At 40.0% G+C, this 20,102-nt stretch overlaps 1 protein-coding gene across 8 annotated transcripts in view; it reads right to left on the reverse strand.

The window, feature by feature from the left end:
* The window catches only part of MIDEAS (mitotic deacetylase associated SANT domain protein), a 110,234-nt gene that overhangs the window by 46,093 nt on the left and 44,039 nt on the right, over positions 1–20,102 (reverse strand). For 2 of the 8 annotated variants that reach the window (XM_075065438.1, XM_075065437.1), the window contains one exon: positions 17,527–17,825. The exons of 5 other annotated variants lie outside the window; for them this stretch is intronic. The gene's annotated coding sequence lies outside the window, so the exon portion shown is untranslated. Of the gene's footprint in view, positions 1–13,314; positions 13,386–17,526; positions 17,826–20,102 lie in introns of those variants that run through there. One more of the 8 variants, XM_075065441.1, reaches the window with a different exon arrangement.

Raw genomic sequence — 20,102 nt, forward strand, 5'->3', positions numbered from 1 at the left:
CAGTAAAAAAAAAAAAAAAAAAAAAAAAGTATTTAAAATGGCAGCTGTTTGAAACAGTTTTGGAATTTTACTAGTAGTCCAGGAAAGATGGGATTAATGGGCAAAATGCGAGAGGCAGTGAAAGATGCTTGGAAAAAAACTATCGTGTGGATATTACTATGACATATGGGATATGATGGTGCTTTTACTGTATTTTTTTAAAATTATTATACACATTATTTTTATAAATGATTCTTATCTATCCTGTATTTGCAAATGATTTAAATAGATTTTAAATTTAAATATTTCCTTTTTAAAAATAAACCTGTTAAAATTAAATTAGAATTCATGACTACCTATATGAGGTCTAAATTTACTATCATTTATTAAAATAATTTTAATTAAAAATAAGCAGAATCAATGAGCCCGCCTCAAATTTAGTAATGAATTAGTAAGAAATGAGTTAAAGTCTGCATTTTTATACATAAAAATCAGAGGAAAGCGTTTAATTTTCAATGTCAAGCTTTATAAATATAGTATATAATATGTCATATACTACACTAGATATATAGGCATCATCTTCAGCCTTTACAACTGGAGTCAGTGCTGGTACACCTCTACCTCGATATAACGATGTCTTCAGGAGTCAAAAAATCTTACTGAGTTATAGGTTAAACCACATTATATCGAACTTGCTCTGATCCACCAGAGCTGCAGCCCTGTCCCCCCAGAGCGCTGCTTTACTGCATGATATCTGAATTCGTGTTATATTGGGTCGCGTTATATCGGGGTGGAGGTGTATTTACTTTTTCCCAAAGGGCAGTATTTTCAGCTTCTGTTGCTTAATGGAAAATACAATAGCTTAAATAAATACTCGGTCATTATTTATGTTAAATAGAAGGAAGAGGCCCCAGGAAGAGGGTAAATTTGAACCATATCCTTTGTGTATGCTCAGTCTATTTGCAGGATGGTGGGGACTCCACCTGCTTATACAGTCTACATCACACAAACACCAGTGAACAACATATGGCCAACTCACGGTTTGCGCAGTACACATAAGCATACAGAACCCAACTCCTAGATTCCAGTTCAGCCCCTCATTCCTGGTCTGTGCTTCAGGGGTTGATCTGCATTTAACAGTTCTGAGGACAAATACATGGAGTCTCTTGGGGGCAGAAACATTTATTTGCAGTTGTTCTTTACATTTCCCCATCTCCTTCCCATTGTGAAAAGTCTGAATGACAGCCCACAAACTGACTCTACTATCTGAATTGCACAGTGACCACAACCTTCCTTTTACTGTCAAAGAGAAATGAATGATAACAGCAAGTTGAGAACTGTGCTCAGTTTGGTGGATTTTGTTGTTTGGTTTTGGGCATTGCTAAAATAAGAGTCATCAAAGTTCAAAGCTTCCACCTGTGGAGCTGAATTGGTTGTAGAAACAGTGAGGAAGAGCAGGAAGCGTCGACACAGACTAGGAGGCCACCATTCTCATAAAATAATGGGAATGGAAAAAAGTACAGAGGGCTTGGGAGAAGGGAGAAAACACTATTAAAAAGAGTTAGTGAAGAAACAAACATGCTTCCACGCTCAATATTTAACATTTAAATGGTGCATTTCATCCCAGAGAATCACAAAGCGCTTTACAAACCCACACACAACTTATACTCCATCCAGGATCACTTCAACCATTACAGAAAAGCAGCCTTCTTTGGGACGGCAAGGAAGCAAATGACACACACGTCGTAGTGTGTAAGGGAATTCTTAAGCAAGGAAAACAGGGCCATCTCTTATGGAGTCTGCCATGGGATTTTTAAAATCCACACAGAGCAGACAAGACATTTTCATTATTATTAAAGACCCCAACAACAAGGTGCAATAAAATATTTATATATTAAAAACAGAAGTTAAACTGTATGTTCCCCTCTGCCCAAGGTCCTGTAACCTGAATATCCTCAAACCTCACATGGCTGCAGAGTAGATTTTAAAACTGGGAATGGGGGAGGTAGACATGGGATTTATGCAAGCTCTACCTTCAATCTAGACCAAGCTTGGCTTCCCTGCAAGTGGAATCACGGCTTGCTGTTTCAGTGAGAACTGACTCACTTCCTCTGCCTGTTTTACTGATGTTCTCTTCCCTCCTCCTACTCCTTCACCCTGGCCATAAGCAATGGAACTCTGCCACCTAGTATGACAGAGGCCAGGGCGTTCCTTCCTTCACCAAGCACGAACTCTCGCAGCTCATTTTCCAGTCCCCTTTGAACAGCACAAAAATAACTCCAAAAGAAATGAGAGAGACAGGAGATGGAAAAATTCTCTTTTTAAAATCTTATCAACACACAATATAACTAACCAAACATGTTCAGTGAAACCCTGAAAATCCACATCCCACAAGATAAGAGATGCTTTAAAATGGAACCCAGGCTGCAAATATGAATACTCTTGGACAAAGATAATAAATGTACAGGCTTAAGAGTATTAATGTTATTTTCCCCTTTGCTTTTTGCAGAATTGCTGCAAATTTAGCAGCACAGTTTAACGACAGTGTGTAAGGTTATACAAATAATAGTGCCTTATGAAATACTACTACACCTTCCAGAGCAGTTGCAAAATATTTGTTTGGAAAAAAAAACCCAATTCCTTTGCAGTTTTCCTTCCTTTGTCCTTTTTGAATTCCTATAGTACTGAGTATTCAAATCTAGCCTATTGTTATCTGTACGAATTCATCTGAAACCTTAGCAGTTTCCTGTCCTCTTGCTAATGTTCAACAGACTGTTCTCAAACCAGATACCTGCCTCCCCTACTTGTTCACTGGTTTAAAATCTCTTGCAGAATTTCTCTTTCTGACTTGCACTTGCTTTAGTTAGAACATCTAGCAAACCCCTCCTATTTCTTTCAGAAACCATTTATCAAGTGTATTAGTTATTTTTAAGCAATAAATGAAGAAAATCCTTCAGATCTCAGATTCTCTCTTACAACGTGATCAGGGCATGAGGTTTAAAAAGATTTGCTGCTGACTGCAACAGATTTCAAAGCTTGAGGACCTCAATCTTGGAAGGCAAAGGCGGTGTTGCAGTGACAGAGAGAGGGAAAAAAATCCAAACACCATTGCTCTGCTTTGCATCATCTTCCCAATGATTCCTCCAGTCATGCAATACAGTGAAGTGAGAAACTGGAACAAACACAGCTGGCTAAAACCCAATCCAGACGGAATATTGACGTGCAAGGGAAGTCTTTTTTTTGGAGACAGATAAAAATTTGTTCTCACTCAACGCTGAAGGCATCTGACTTAAATATGGTCGGGTCATACTCTGGGTTTCATTCAGCTCCTCACCACTCCTAAAGGCTCTGAAAACTGCAATGATCAGAAATGTCCTATACCTTCTTAAACTAGCCAGACATCTACTAATGAACTTCTACCACAAACCCAAGGGGCCACCTGGAACATCACATCCTCCTCAGCAGGGTCAGCCAGAGGAAACACATCCATTCCACTGGTCCAAACTCTGCATAACTGCCAGTTAAATTTTGCTTTCAGTTCAAGATCCTCGGCCTTTTCCAAGCCCTGTATGAACAACACACCCCAGATTATCTCACAGACTGTCTCTCCCTCCGCCTTGCTCTCTTGACCTAGCCTTGTGTTAGTATGCCCAGCTTGGGACATTTGTGCTGCAGTCATTGTTCAATTAAGAAAGACTCCTCAAGTCCCATTTTCCTGGAGGTTCCCAAGGGTGGGAATCTATACTGATAGTAGTCAAAATAGAAAGATTCATTTGGCATTGGAGCTCTTTGAATAGATCACTGCAGATATACAATCCCAACCCTCCATCCCCCTTTCTTTCGAGTCTATATTAGAGACTATATTTTGAGAAAGTGGTCGGAATTGAGTGCTTGCAGGGCCCTTATAAAGGCTTACATTGCTCAGGTTACAGTTTCCTCTTTTCCTCCTGGGAATTAGCATGCCTTGTCTAAGGTGCTCTAAAAACCTGGCAGTAAGAGATTGGAGTTCTCAGTGAAGCACAAAACAGTACCACCAAGTCAGCTTTCCATTTGCAAGTCTGAACCTTGAACATACTGAGTTTATATATCTCCTGTGTCTTGGAGGCGGCCATAAGGAACACTACCCACAAGCTGACAGACAAGGAAAGATTGTTTAAGTTGTATGTTCCCCCAAAAAAGTTGACCCTGTACTTACAAAGTGTGGCTCCAATCTGCATCTACCATACAAACACATAGTGTCCCATTGTGCAGACACAGGGTAAGGTCTGGTAATGAGACCTTCAAAAATAGCTGTCTCAGATAAACAAAAAAGACCTCTATTAATGTACATATTAACTCTCCAACTCTTTACTTGCCCAGGCCTTGGCTTTTGTTTTTCCATTATTAGATGAGGCTCTTGTGCATGCAGAATGTAATAGTATGTGGTCTGGAGACATACTTAGCTGGAAAAGAGAAGTAAGAAATATCAAAATGGTAATACAACAATTATCAAAGTTCAAAGGTGAGTGGTAAAGGGGAAAAAAGGACTTGTGTCTTTGTATTGTTCAAAGAGGGATTGAAAGGTTGTCAGAAGAGTACACATACACACACACACCCCTCTACCCCATATAACTCGACCCAATATCACACGAATTTGGATATAACACGATAAAGCAGCGCTCCAAGGGGGAAGGACCGCACTCTCTGCTGGATCAAAGCAAGTTCAATATCACATGGTTTCACCTATAACGCAGTAAGATTTTTTGGCTCCTGAGGACAGTGTTATATCGGGCTAGAGGTGTATAGAAGAAATGTAGGTCTTGTCTACTTTGGAAGATCATAGTGACTGGAAAACTAGTGAAGTTACAACATCACAAAAATCAAAATACCAAAACTGAGTTATTAAGAAAGGAAGGGAATTGTTAAATTATCAAAAAAACAAAGTTTTAAATAAAGACAGACATACTTGGGAGAAAGAAATCTATGTGCTAAAGATTAAACACCCTGCACCTTCAATTAAGGTACGAGAGCTCACAGATCACATTCAAGATTCCTCCAGGAAAAACAAAACAAAGAATTAGATTTTATATTCCTAACACTTCTGAAGTTAAAAAACAAACAATACATAAACCAACCTTACAGGCCTTTTTTATACACAAAAAAGCAGGATAAAAGATTCTTTGCAGGCCATCTTTAAAATAATAATAATCTATAGCTTAAGATGAAGCAGATGTATGTTCAGATTGTAGCATCATTGCTCCCAACTGGCAGCTTTCACTGCTGAGCTCTGTTGCCCCAATGACTAAGCAGGCTCCCCCCCCTGATGTCTGGGGATGACCTCATATCATCATTATGTCAGTTAATTTTTTTTATTTTTTACATTTCTCCAAAAGAGTCAGTCATCCTGCAGTTGCATTAGGACAGGTTTCTGCAACATATTGTTAAGTGAGCAGCAGCATAGAATGCCTCTGGCTGGTAACTGCTGTGGCATACAGCAGTGGTTCTCAAACTAGGGCCACCGCTTGTTCAGGGAAAGTCCCTGGCAGGCCAGGCCAGATTGTTTACCTGCCATGTCCGCACGTTCGGCCAATCACAGCTCCTAGTGGCCATGGTTTGTCACTCCAAGCCAAAGAGGGCGGCGGGAAGTGGTAGCCAGTATGTCCCTCAGCCCATACCGCTTCCTGCAGCTCCCATTGGACTAGAGTGGCCACTGGGAGCTGCGATCGGCTGAACCTGCAGACATGGCAGGTAAACAAAGTGGCCCGGCCCGCCAGGGGCTTTCCCTGAACAGACAGCAGTCCTAGTTTGAGAACCACTGGCATACAGCATATGCTGGAACCAGCCCCCATGCCACACTCCTTTACCTCTTAGTGTCTGAGAGTGCTATGTGGTACTGTTTGTACAAAGGGTGGAGAAAATGCAGGACTTAAAGTTAGTGAAATTAAGTCAAAGACTGTCAGCTTCTGACACATCTGGGCCAACTATTCCATATACTAGGAGCCCCTCCGGGCGAAAAATACCCTTCACAAAGCTTTTCTTCAGAGGACTTCTTTTCTGTAACACATTAGTCTTGTACTTCTCATTATACTTTTATTAGTATTTTAAACTTCTAACGCATTTTTCTTGCTACAGAATCCCCCACCAAGGAACTGTGCACTATATAAACACATAGCACCAATGAAACACTGCAACTTTTGGAGTGGAGGGCAGTAAACACCCAGGATACAGCATAGTATTGAGGACAGGGAAGAATTTTAATCAAGGACTGTCCAATAGCTGCATTCCTCCCTCAGTCCCTCCCATACCCAAAATACAAGGACAAAGAACATCTTATGCACCCTCTCATGAAGAGCTCAAGAACTCTCTGTATCTGACATGGGCAGAAAGGAAAGAGGAAGGTTATGTGATCAAACAACAAAATACAGAACCAATTAGTGAAGAGGGAATAATTTAGCTTCTGTCACTTGGTAAATAATTGTGTTCTACCGGTAGCGGGACAATAGACAAGCATAACAGGGAAAACCAAAGATTGACAAAGAATTACAGAATATTTCCAGACTTTAACATTTAGATTTTTTTAACTACAACCTTATTATTTAATGTCCATGTCCATATTTTTAATCCTAATTAAAAAGCTTTTTCATAAATTTTCTTTTTTAAATGTACACCAGTCTAATAATAATATTTCACACGAATAGGTCTTTATTTCCAACATGAATTCTATTTTGGAAGGTTTTGCCTGGAAATTTACTATTGCACCCAGTTTCTCTAAATTTCTTTAAATACTGTTTTCCATTTAACAATCTCTCTCTCTACCATTTAATATGACAAGCTCCCGACCTCACATTTTGTAATGCCATGAAACTCTATTCTCTAGCTCTTCTGTTGAAAGTCTCCCTGCAGTTTTATGGTCTCCTCACTTTTACCTGCTGTTCCATCCGTATTTGGCATCATAAGGAAATTTAAATTCTATGCATTATTGATCCGCTTTAAGGTTTTTGCATACAACTATTAGATCAATGGTTTTCAAACTTTTTAGGCTACATACCCCTTTCTAAATAATGTAGTCAACTGCAGTGTTTTTAAACTACGGCCTCCGCTTGTTCAGGGAAAGCCCCTGGCGGGCCGGGCTCGTTTGTTTACCTGCCATGTCCACAGGTTCAGCCGATCACAGCTCCCAGTAGCTGCAATTCTCTGCTCCAGGCCAATGGGGGCGGTGGGAGCTGTGGGAAACAACACGGACCGAGGGACGTACTGGCCGCCGCTTCCCACTGTCCCGCAGCAGCAAACCACAACCATCGACTGAACCTGCAGACGCAGCAGGTAAACAAACCGGCCCGGCCCACCAAAGACTTTCCCTGAACAAGCAGCAGCCCTAGTTTGTGAACTACTGGTCTACTGTATTACCTATGAAAAAAAAGGTCTTACATGACAGGATTTTTCTCATGTACACTCTGACGAGAGCTCGTGTACCTCTAGATGTATGTGTACCCAGTGTGAAAAACACTGTATTAGATAGAAGGCCCCAATACTGAGCTATGAGAGATTCTGTGTGGCTTCTCTTCAGAAAAGTGGATGAAGTATAGGGTGCAGAAAATTGCAATAAACAGTGGTAGGTCATCTTCTATTTCACAACACAGAGTCCCAGCTCCTCCATTTTACAAATTATTTCATGCAATACTTCATCAAAAGCCTTGCTGGGCATCTAGCTAAAATGCCTCATTGCCTTATCCACATCAATTTTCTTTGTCAGACCCTTAAATAAACTATATCAGATTAGTTTGATGAGATTGGTTTCTTATTTAATCCCCTTGCTGGCAGCTGCTAAGCTTACTGCTCTCCTCTTTAAGAAGTTCAATTTCTTTGTCTCTAGTGAATGAATCTAAAAATTGTTCCTGGAATCAAAATCAGATGTACCAGGCTACACAGTTCTCTGCTTCCCTTCTAAGACAGAGTGGTTGCCTCAGATACAACCTTCCTCCAGCCTTAATAATTAGCACTTCAAAGTGCTTTTTATTAGGGGATCTCAAGGGATTTATGACGTGTGGGTAAAGTATCATGACCCACATTCTACTGGATGAGAAACTAAAGACAGAAGGGTTAAGAGAGATCAGTGGCAGAATCATGAACAGTACAAAGTCATGACTATTAATCCCCTGTTCTATGTACTATAAAACACTCCCTAAATGTACATACATAGGTAAGTACTGAAATAACTCTAAAAGGCAATAAAACTATATGATTTTTATTTAAGTCACTTTTATAGAATCACAGAAATATAGGGCTGGAAGGGACCTTGAGAAGTTATCTAGTCCAGCTCCCTGCAGCGAGGCAGGACCTTGTAAATCCAGACTGTCCCTGACAGTGTTCATCCAACCTGTTCTTAAAAACCTCCAATGACAGGGGTTCCATGACCTCCCTTGAAAGCCTATTCCAGAGCTTTTAGTTACAAAATTTCTCCCAATATCTAACTTAAATCTCCCTCGCTGCAAATTAAGTCCATTACTTCTTGTCCTACCTTCTGTGGACATGGAGAAAAACTGATCACCATCCTCTTTATAACAGCTCTTAATATATTTGAAGAGAGTTATCAGATCCTTCCGCCCCCACCCCCCCCTTAAGCACCCAAGTCTTCTTTTCTCAAGACTAAACAACAAGCCCAGGGTTTTTTTAAACCTTTCCTCATAGGTAGGGTTTTCCCAAACCTTTTATCATTTTTGTTGCTCTTCTCTGGACTCTCTCCAGTTTGTCCCCATCTTCCCTAAAGCGAGGCACCCAGAATTGGACACTACTCCAGTTGAGCTCTCACCAGTGCCCAGTAAAGTGCAACAATTACCTCCTTGGTCATATGTATGACACTGAAGTTAATACACCCCAGCTGTATAATATTGTATAGCTGAGCAATGAGCCTTAAGTGGTGGGGGTGGGGCTGTTTACACAAAGCAGATAGGCTACTTCTTTGGTGTTGAAGGGGAATAATAGACTAATTCCTCTGACATACAGAGAAAATGGATTGATCCGGGAGCTAACAACAAAAAGTTACGGTACAGTTCATATCCATTGCCTACTGACTGCGCTCCATACCACTATGTGGAAGACAAAAGGTAAGTTATTTGGTTCAGATCTCTCCTTTCATGGTCTAGAACCACACGCATCTGGGGAACGCAGTAAGAGAGAAAAAGAGAAGAAGGAATTTTTGTATTTGCTTCCCTCTAGCCAGCAAATGAAATGTAGTTATTTCTGAAAGGAGATCCGTGCAGTCCTCTGGTGCAAAGTTTGTGACTATGATGTAGGATACCAAGGACTAGGAAGCAAAGCAAGGGAAGACATAATATTCTAAGAGCTCCTACGTGGGAATAAATTAACCCTGAGGGAGTGGGAGACACAGACAATACCTGTCAAACTACCAGCTGCAAAGGTGATGGGAACAAGGTCAACTCCATAAACATACAGAGTGAAAGAAAAAAAAAAAAATCTTCCCATTTTGAAATGGGAACAATTCCCTCATCCATCAACATGAGAGCGAGAGTAGATGCAAAATGTGGCACACTGGTGTTAATTCAAAAGCTTTTTATCATTTGAGACTCAGGATAGGTCATAAGCAGGAAAAATGTTCTCATCTCAGCCTGCTGGAAGTTTATCATCATTAAATCACCATGTATTGTGAAATACTTGGATAAGAAATGATGAAGGCAGACATGGGAAGAACGAACTCAGCAGAGCTTATGGCACAACCTCTGCATACGTTACATCTAGCCATGAAATCATGGTCTCATAATCGCTAAAATTCTACTCCAAAAAACTCTCACATTTTCAAATGTTTTGTTTTCTTGCAAGTAGTCGGTCAACACCAACAGAATTCCTGCAGACTGAACTCGCCCAGCCTTTCCTCCCACTCACTACCCTCAGACTCCTGAAAGCAGGAAGGACAGCAACACAGCAATCTTTCAATCAGGAAGAGGAGAGGAAAAAATAAATTATCATTGTAAGCTGTGTAAAGTGACCTGGAAGAGAACTGGGTCTATCTTATCCACCCAAGGGGTGGAGCAACAAGACTTGCCAGGGCAATCAGGCACTGAAAATCACACCCTTGACCAGAAAGCAAAAGAAATGAAATCCTGCACTGAATTATGCCATCCTCCCAAATGCCTCTTCTCACCTTACCGCAGGCAGCAAAACCTTTTCCAACAAATATTTAAAAGGCTTCAGTCTAAAGAGATATGTTGCACAGGTGCCCAGTGCAACAAAGTAGAGACAACCTAAACTCAAAGTGAAAAAGAGACGCTGACTGCCAGGACTGCTTCTAGCTTTCTAAGGGCCCAGTGCCGATAAAATACACAGGAGTAGTGTAGGCCTATGGCTGCCATTTCTGACTGAATAGAATAATTTTGGCAACTGCATTAGGGGAGAGTCCTGGAAATCAATAAGGCATTTTGAAAGACAGGGATCAAAGAGAGCTCCCTTGGGAAAATACTGCACAGCACAGAAGGAACTCTCCAGTGCATGCATATGTTCGGAGGATGACGGTGTAAGGGGAAACAGTTTATGAGAGACAGGTAATATCGAAAGAGAGGAATTAGCACCCAGGAAATGTAACTGCTGCAGCACTGCTGTATGTAACGGCTACATGGCGCTATCCCCAAGGTTGCTTTTCATGTACCTGACACATCTTTACTGAAGAAAGTAATGATCCAGTAACTTCTCAAGCAGCCAGAACAGCCACCTGGTGCACTTATTTAAAGATACTATTACCACCCTTCTCATTTCTCCAGTCTCACTCACAGCCTGATAATAAATCAATAAAACCTCATTAAGCAGATGTACCAATCAGAGTCTTAGAGTGAAGTTCAGCAGCTCTGTGATGGCAGACAGAGTGAGCAGAAAGCTATCATACAGCAATCTACCTATCCATTTGATATAGGATCTTCAGGAAATCAGAGATTTAAACATCAAGAATATTGCTATAAATGATCAAAACAAAAAATGAAAGTGAATTTCAATGGGGAATTACTGTTTTGAAACAGGAAATAAAAGTGATAAAAAAAATCATTGCAAAGAAAAATAAGGACCAAGGATAAACTTCACTTGATTAACTTGATTAACATGAATCGGAATATGGAGAAATTAATATCCTTCTTATTTCTTTTTTTTATATCACATCATGACCCCTCTCACTTTTGGTGGTTGTAAAGAGAAAGCAAAGCACTGAAAAGTAATTACAAAACACCTGTTTTAATTATGCTGGTTTCTTTTGTTCACATGCAGCTTAAAAAAAAAAAAAATTACAATTCCACCCAAACATGCACTCCAATTGTATTTTGGCCTATCATTTAACTTTATGAATATGCTTTTATTTACCCATTAACTTCACTAACATCTTCCTCATTCCTTCTAAATACTTTGATACATTCTAGCAAAGGGCATGTTATAAAAAGAGAGAATGCCTGATGGGGTTGGAGGGTCAGAAGAGCAGCAGCTGCAACTCAGAGCAGGCTTTCAGACAACAGCCCTATCCAGAGGACATTCTGTACTTTAAAAGGACATGTCAATGTGCCCTACTGTCAGAGTTTTTCTTATACCTGTTTGTAAACTCTGAAATTATTCAAGGTTTGCTTTCCAAATGCTTCTGGGTTTTATTTTGGTTTTTAGAGGAAGGAAAGGAATAGGAGATGGATTTTAAGAAAGCAGTGTTCCAGTGTGCTGGTTCTGAGCTCAACCCACAACAGCAAAGCAGCATAGGAAGCCCTGCACTTATGACTCACCCCACAAGAACAAAATCAGCATGCATGCAAAGAAAAACAAATTATGTTAGGGAAACATTTGTGTTTCAAGCTTATTACAAACGATTGGGGGGAGGAGGGGAAATGATTGTAGAGGTGACAATGTCCTTTCTAGCAGCTGCAGACAATTTAGAACAATTAGCACAAACTAGATCCTCAGCTTAACTTTCTAAGTGATGTTTCCAAAATAACTAAAATTGAAAATTTTCAAATCTTGCAAGATAACAAAAAAGGAGACTGCTGCAAAGCATCAGTTTCTTATCTCATAAATAGGGCCCTATCAATTTCATGACCATAAAAAAAAAACAAAAAACACATCACAGATCATGAAATCTGATCTCCTGCCGTGAAATTGGTCTTTTGTGTGCTTTTACCCTAGACTATACAGATTTCTGAGGGGAGACCAGGGTTTCTTAAATTAGGAGTCTTGACCCAAAAAGGAGTTACAGGAGGGTCACAAATTTATTTTAGGGGGGATCGCAATATTGCCACCCTTACTTCTATGCTGCCTTCAGAGCTGGGCGGCTGGAGAGTGGTGGTAGCTGATTGAGGACCCAGCTCTGCACACAGCAGCACAGAAGTAAGGGTGGCAATACCATACCACGCCATCCTTCTGCACGCATCAGCATGCAACATTTAGCATAGAAGAGAAAGCAGCCGACATAAACGGGGTTACTGTGGGCAGGAAAGAGATAGGAGGGAAAGCACAGCCATGTATACGTATGGGAGACCACCACACTGCAGTATTACACTTCAGTAAAAGTAGGTTTCTGCCATTTGTTTCCTCTAATTAGCTAATGTTTCTAAACTGTATTGAAGTTGAAAGTGCTGTCAGTGCCAAATACGATGACAGATAATACTAAGAAATAACATGATGTGAAGAAGATTGAGCAGCCTGTGGTGGGGCATGCACACGTAGAAACAAAGAACTTAAGAACATTGTATGTTCTGAGACTACATGAAGCTAGAAAGCTCTGTGCTATCCTTTTCCTGTGGAAATGGGTTAACACTTCTACTAATTGTAAGGACTTGGAGCTATTTTAGGCTCTTCTGTTTGGAACTGTCAGGGAAGGCAGTTGCTAGCAACAGAGAGAAATGTTTACTCCAGCGTGCAGGATTTGCAGACAGCTCTATAGTCAGAATGGCAGAGAGCTGGCCAAGATGCTCTCTTTACGCTTGCACTCACATAGCTGACATAGCCAGACTTCTTTCACTCAAAAGTTTCTTCCCAACCGCAAATAAGCCAGCCGTGGAATTGGACATGCCCAGCGGATGTGACCAAGTCACTGTGCCTTTTTGCACCGAGAAAAATACATGCCTGACTTTGCAGAACTGCAGCAGGAATATACACTGTAGGGTAAATCTTTGTCCCTTCTTGACCTTTCCTGTCATCTGGGTCAAGAGTAAGAAGCAAGACAAACCTGGGTGTCCACACCGCATGGAGGATCATAATCTGATCAGCATTCAAACTCCTTCCCCGCACAGGGCTTTGTGGAGGTGACAGTCTCCTCTGAGGGGCGAGGAGGGAAAGCTGGGGTAACTGTACTTTTCATTACTAGAAGAGTCTCCTACTCACTGATATGGATCCAAAATTCCACAACTGTTAGTCCACAGCAGAGACACCGTTCCAATCATCAGATAGGTGTTAGTTGTTGTGTGGACCAGAGGTTAGGGCAAGGGCTGCATGGCTAAAAAGCACAGAACAGGTGTCAGGAGATTTTGGTTCTATTCCCAGCCCTGCCACAGAGTGTAATCTCAAGTAATCATTTCAACTCCATTCCTTCATTGGTAAAACAGAGATAATACCTGTCTCACGTGGATGTTGTGAAGCTAAATACATTAATGTTTATAAAGTGCTTTGAAATCCCCAGATGAAAGATGCTATTATTTTTTATAGCACCCACAAGTATGCTAGGCACTTTATACTACAAATAGACAGAGATTATTCCCCAGAGTTTAATCTAATTTTAGACATGATGCAACAAGTTGGGGGTAATCAAACAACAGGGAGTAGACAGGTGGAAGGACAAAGGTTACACTAGTAAGATCATATAGTTGCTTATTAGTCATGTGTGTATCTTACACCAGGTCTACACTAGAAAATAGTATGGTTTCAGTAATTGGCTTAGCTGAACCAACACTGGACACAGTTTGTCTGTGCCTACACTTACCAACAGACTATCATTTAGCAAACAATTGCTAAAATTGGTGCTATTTCCAAGAGTAGACAAGCTTGTAGCGGTTCAGTTGAATTTTCTAAAACTGTTAAATAAATAGTGTAGCTTTTTTAAAGTACTGTGGGAAAAAAGTCTGAAGGGTTTTCGCTGACATGAGGGTAGTTGCTGGTAGACTAGAATGTTTGTGGGAAATGCAGACAAAGGATTATCAAGGCTGTCACTTTTAGTAGAGCAAGTGATGCAGTAAGGGGCAAGGTCAGGTAGTTCTGTAGGATATTGAATTGGTCAGTGCCTATGACGTGGTCAGGTCAACAGGTAAGAAGGATCATTTCAGTAACTGCATTTTAGAAGTTATGTTTTAGATGGACAACCAGCACTGTGGAGGGCAGATTATTAAGAAATGAATACTACAAGTTTTAAGCCTTGGAGGTATCTTCCTGGCTATAGATTCAGAATTCCCCACTTCCTCAACCCCCAAAACAACCCCTTAACCCCAACCCACACACCTTAAGGGGGGGGAAGGGAGTACAATAAAGGAAGAAAAGAGCAGGTTGGTTGGAACCAAAACTATCAAAAGCAACGCAAATTTTTGACCAGTTCTGTAGCAGCTAATTTGTGTCCCTATTAAACCACATTCTGAATCAACGTGACAAGGACTGTGGAGGGAGGGATAGCTCAGTGGTTTGAGCATTGGCCTGCTAAATCCAGGGTTGCGAGTTCAATCCTTGAGGGGGCCACTCAGGGATCTGGAGCAAAAATCAGTACTTGGGTCCTGCCAGTGAAGGCAGGGGGCTGGACTCGATAACCTTTCAAGGTCCCTTCCAGTTCTAGGAGATAGGTATATCTCCAATTATTTTTTTCATCAGAGGATGGAGATGGATGGCAGGAGAGAGATCACTTGATCATTGCCTGTTAGCTTCACTCCCTCTGGGGCGCCTGGCATCGGCCACTGTCGTAGACAGATACTGGGCTAGATGACCTTTGGTCTGACCAGTACGGCCGTTCTTATGTTCTTAAAGCAATATTTGGCCTCAAGCTTTCACAGAAAGTCAGACGTTTCCTGCAAAACAGACTTACACAAGTGCCAGCAGAAAAAGAAACCACTTGCCTCCACTTACCAATAATTCAGGAAAAAGAGTAACATTCTTTACAATTGCATTTGAACAATTTTCTCCTGCCTGCAACCTTTGCAAAAAGTTTTAAATCAAGCATCAGGGTGGATAAAAATCAATGATTTAAAAAAAAAAAAATCAGTTTTAATTTAATTGCATTTTTTGAAAATGGTTTTTGAGGGGAAAAAACCTAAACAAGACCCACATACGCTCAAATATCGCAACATGGAATAGGATAATAAATTCTATTCTATAGTATGAGACATATATTCAGGTAATGTTTAAGAAAAGTTTTGTAAATGAGTTCCAATAGTTCATGGATTGACCAATCTTACGTGGTTTCAGGGGCTCTGTATAGATTAATATTCTGTCTACCCAATGGGAATCATGCTCTCAGCTAGAAGATACCATTAGAGATGCCTAGCTTTGCAGTTCTCAAACTGTGAATTTGTGTCTCCAGAGATAACATGCTTGTTAACAGCAAAATTGTTTTTAAATAAATAATAGAACTGAGAAATAACAGACCTCAACCCTCTGCCAAATTTGTGTACACAAGAGTCAATCTCTTACCTTTCTCTAAAAGTGCAAAGTTTCAAAAAGTTCAATGAATAGAAGATTGTGTGGGAGGAATAGATCTGGACAAAGAGAAGAAGTCTAGAGTAAATGTGAGAAAGGAGGGACAGGCAGTAGAACAAAAGTGAAACTGTTTGAGGCGCATATTCCAGAAGTCTTGAGGTCTTCTGAATGTAGCTTTCACTGATTTGAGATCTACTATACACTAGAAGGAACCCTATAATGGCAGCAGGCCCTAAGAGAGACCCAGTTTGGGAACATTTAATGAATCTACCTGTGGTAAGACACACGTGTGCAAAAATGCAAACAGGTGCAACAAAAGAATGCAAGGCCTAGTGCCCAAATGAAACATCATAGAAGCATTCCTTCTCAGGAGGAAGCTGCATTAAGATGATGAAAGGAACATGGCTGAACATGCAGGATCTCCAGGTTGGTAAACTTTTTATTTCCTACTTCTTTCTTTAGGACTATTTTGAATTCTCATGTTGGAGCAAAAATATAGTTGTTACTCTATGGTACTATCATTTGGATGCAGTTGTGATTAAAAATAAAACAAACAGCTGAAATGGCAGATCTTCCTTACAATTTCACCTTTAAAGTTGTACTGTGTCAGTGAATGCAGTAGTAGTAGTAATACTTAAATGAGCAGTATGGCAATAATAATTAAACAACTGCATTGACTTATTTTGTTTAGGAGAATCTCTCAACATTCAGGATTCTGAAGACTATTCACCTTCAAGATTACCGTCATTTCTATAGTTCAGAGTTATCTGCCATGATAGTGTTTCAGTCACATCATATACGCACCTGCCACAGTATCACCTGTAGCAAAATGGAAAAAAAAAAAAAATCTCCATCATCCAGAAACAACCAGAGATAAGTTTGTGATAAGAACCAGCAGATTACAAAAAGAGGTAATTGATAAAAAAATTGCCCAGTTTGTTTATGCAATAAACTCTCCTTTCTGTATGATTGAGAACCCACACTTCATTAACATGGTTCAGTCATTAAGACCAGGATACAGTCCACCCAACAGAGCAGATGTTGCAAGCAAATTGCTGGATAAAGTGCATGAAAGAGAAATTGAGCAGTGTGCAAAAGTTCTGGAGGGTGAAATTGTTAACCTGAGTCTTGATGGGTGGAGCAATGTCCACAATGATCCTGTTGTATGTGCTCGTGTGACAACAGAAGAAAGGAATGTCTTCCTTACAGAAACAACTGATACTTCAGGAATTGCACACACAACTGAATACTTACAAGAAGTAGCAGTAAAAGCTGTAGCAGTGAAAAAAAATTCGAATGTCTAGTATGCAGCTTGGTCACGGACAATGCTGCAAATGTATCCAAGATGAGAAAAAATTTAGAAGAGAGTCCCAAGCTAACAACAGAGGGTTGCAGTGCTCATCTGATGCACCTCCTAGTCAAAGACTTCAGTGTTCCAGAAATAAAGGCTAATGTTGTTGAAACTGCAAAATACTTCTGAAACAACCACTTTGCAGCAGCTGCTCTGAAAAACAGTGGGAGGAACCAAGCTAACTCTCCCACAAGACGTGCAATGGAACTCAGTAGACAACTGTTTTGAGCGCTATATCAAGAACTGGCCTAATCCGATGACAGTTTGTAAACAAAATCATGAAAAAATAGATGGCACTGTCACAGTCAAAGTTCTCAACACTGGATTAAGAGAAATGTTGAACACACGCTGAGTACCCTGAAGCCTATTTTTGTAGTCTTGAACAAAATGCAAGGAAATAATTATTTTATTGCTCACGTTGTTGAAATTTGGAAAGAACCAAGTGAGATCTTAAAAACAGAAATATGCAATGACAGAGTTAAATTACAAGCATTAAAAGAATGAATGGGACAAGCACTATCTCCAGCTCATTTTCTTGCAAATATTCTCAATACTCGGTAACAGAGTCAAACCTTAACTGCTGAAGAAGAGGAGTTTGCTGGATGTCCATGTCATAGCCATCATCCTTCCATAATGCCAACTATAATAAACTTCAGAGCTAAGGGTGAACCATTCAAGAAATATATGTTTGCTGATAATTTTTTAAAGAAACTCAAATGACTGAACTTGTGGAAGTCACTTAAGCACTTGGATTCAGAGACTGTTGAAGTGATAATCTCACTTTTAACAGCAGTAGCTTCTTCTGCCAGTGTAGAAAGAATATTTTCTTCCTTTGGACTAATTCATTCCAAACTTAGAAGTCGTTTGAGACCTGAAAAAAGCAGAAAAGCTTGTTTTTCTTTTCCAGATTATGAACTAACAGGAAAATGAAGGTGAAAATGAAGATGAAAATGACTGAGTTAGCTGCAGAAGCCAATATTTTAAGTTTCTCTTGTTGACCTGGCTGACACAGTCGATTTAAATGAAATATTTAAAAAAAAAAAAACTATTTTAGCTAAAAACAATTTTAACAAAAACAAACCTGATTTAAAAAACTTGAATATTTAACTAAATTCAAAAATGTATATGCTTGTTTTGTTAAAGTATTATGTGTTTTCTGTTGAAGAAAAAAATCCAGAATACTTAACGTTGTTGTTTTAGTTAAATAAAACAACTTAAATGTCTGTCTGGTGATGTTCTCCTCCTAATACAGCATGGCAAGAAAATCCTCCAAATATTAAATGATTAACCTGTTGAACTGGAGATAGTTCACCTCCCAATGACTTCGTAAATATCTACTTCAAATCACCTTTGGTAAATGAAATTACCAAACAATCATTCATTTTCTGATATAGCTGGAAACTAATCTGAAAATTTTTCAAAATAATTCACTTTAAAAATGTATAGTGTGTACCTTCTAAAAATGAAACCTAATCTCTGAGTTGTGAAGAATATATATTAAGGTTATAACAACCAACAAGAATGCACTTTTACGTAGAAATCCATGATTAAGTCGAGTCTTCCTATCAATTTGATTTAAATCAAATACACTCTGTCAAGTATGAGACTCAATTCTGAACATTAATAATATTTTATCACAATCAAACTGGTACTACAGAAAAAAACAAAACATCCAAATTTACCTATGTATGAGGGGAAATATTGCAAGGGGTTAATCAATTCATGTTTGTAAAGCGCTTTGACATTACACTCTGCACTTCCATCTGTGGATCTTTAAACAATGTACAGAACATTTGTGAATTAATCCGTCCAACATCTTTGTATCGCTACCTCCATATTAGAGATGAAGAAAACTGAAGCAAAGAGAGGTTAAGAGCTTGATTTTCCATGGTGCTAACTAGGCACACAATTCCAATTTAAATCACAAGGAGCCACAGATTCTCCTCACTTGTGAATACCTCTATGACTTGGGCAAGATCACAGAGCAGCTTACTGGACAAGCTGGCAATAGAGTCCAGCATCTAGCTCTAATCCAGGGCTAGGCAACCTATGACGTGTGCCAAAGGCAGCATGCGAGCTGATTTACTGTTGCATGCTGCCGCCAGCCTGGGGTCCCGGCCACCAGCCCCACTCAGCCCGCTGCCGGCCTAGATGGATGGAATCCCGGGCCGGCAGTGGGCTGAGTGGGGCCGGCAGCCAGGACCCCAGCTGGCAGGGACCGACTCAGCCCGCTGCCAGCCTGGGGTCCCAGCCACTGGTCCGCTCAGCCTGCTGCCAGTCTGGGGTTCCATCCACTGGCCCCTGTAAATGTAAAATGTATTACTAGCATGCGAAACCTTAAACTACTGCGAATAAATTAAGACTTGGCACACCACTTCTGAAACGTTGACAACCCCTGTCTAATTATTAGACCACTTCCATATAAAGCAGCCAAGTCTTATTATAATAAATGTTCTTACATGAAAATTATATCATTTTGCAAACTGTACCAAAAACAGATCAGTCATCCCAGAAGGGGCACAAATTCCATGATGACCTGATCCTGCTTTCACTAAAGTCAAAAGGAATTTTGCCAAGACTTCTATAGGAGCAGCAGGAGGCCTTTTGCTGACAATACGACCAACAATTTAGCTGAGTTAAAGGGATTTTTCACTAAACTAGATAAATACCCTTCATCTCCCACAATATGCTAGTTTCTAAGTTGAACAGAATATTGTATGTCTTTTGGGGGAAGTGAGTGAAGGGGATGTCCCACAAACACTGTATGAGCACTAATTGATTAAGCCTCACACAACACAATTGAGCACGTAGGTAAATATTATTAATCCAATTTTTATAATGGGTAAACTGAGGCAGGGAGACTTGCCCATTGCTTCATAGTGAGTCAGTGGTAAAGCAGGGATTATAACTCAGGACTTCCTGGCTCCCAATATCCACTGCTCATTCCTTCAGATCGTGTTTGGAAGCCATCAGGAAGAGGAACAACATCTATACTTTGATCATATGGACTAAAATCTAGAAAATAATATGGAGTACAGCTTTCATAAAAAAAAACAAAAAACAAAAAAAAAAAAACAACCACCACCATCATCATCTAGCAAGCTCATCCCATCTTTGAGAACGTAAGAATGGCCATACTGGCCTGGAC

Source organism: Chelonoidis abingdonii, chromosome 4 (genome assembly GCF_003597395.2).
Source record: "Chelonoidis abingdonii isolate Lonesome George chromosome 4, CheloAbing_2.0, whole genome shotgun sequence".
NCBI lineage: Eukaryota > Metazoa > Chordata > Testudines > Testudinidae > Chelonoidis > Chelonoidis abingdonii.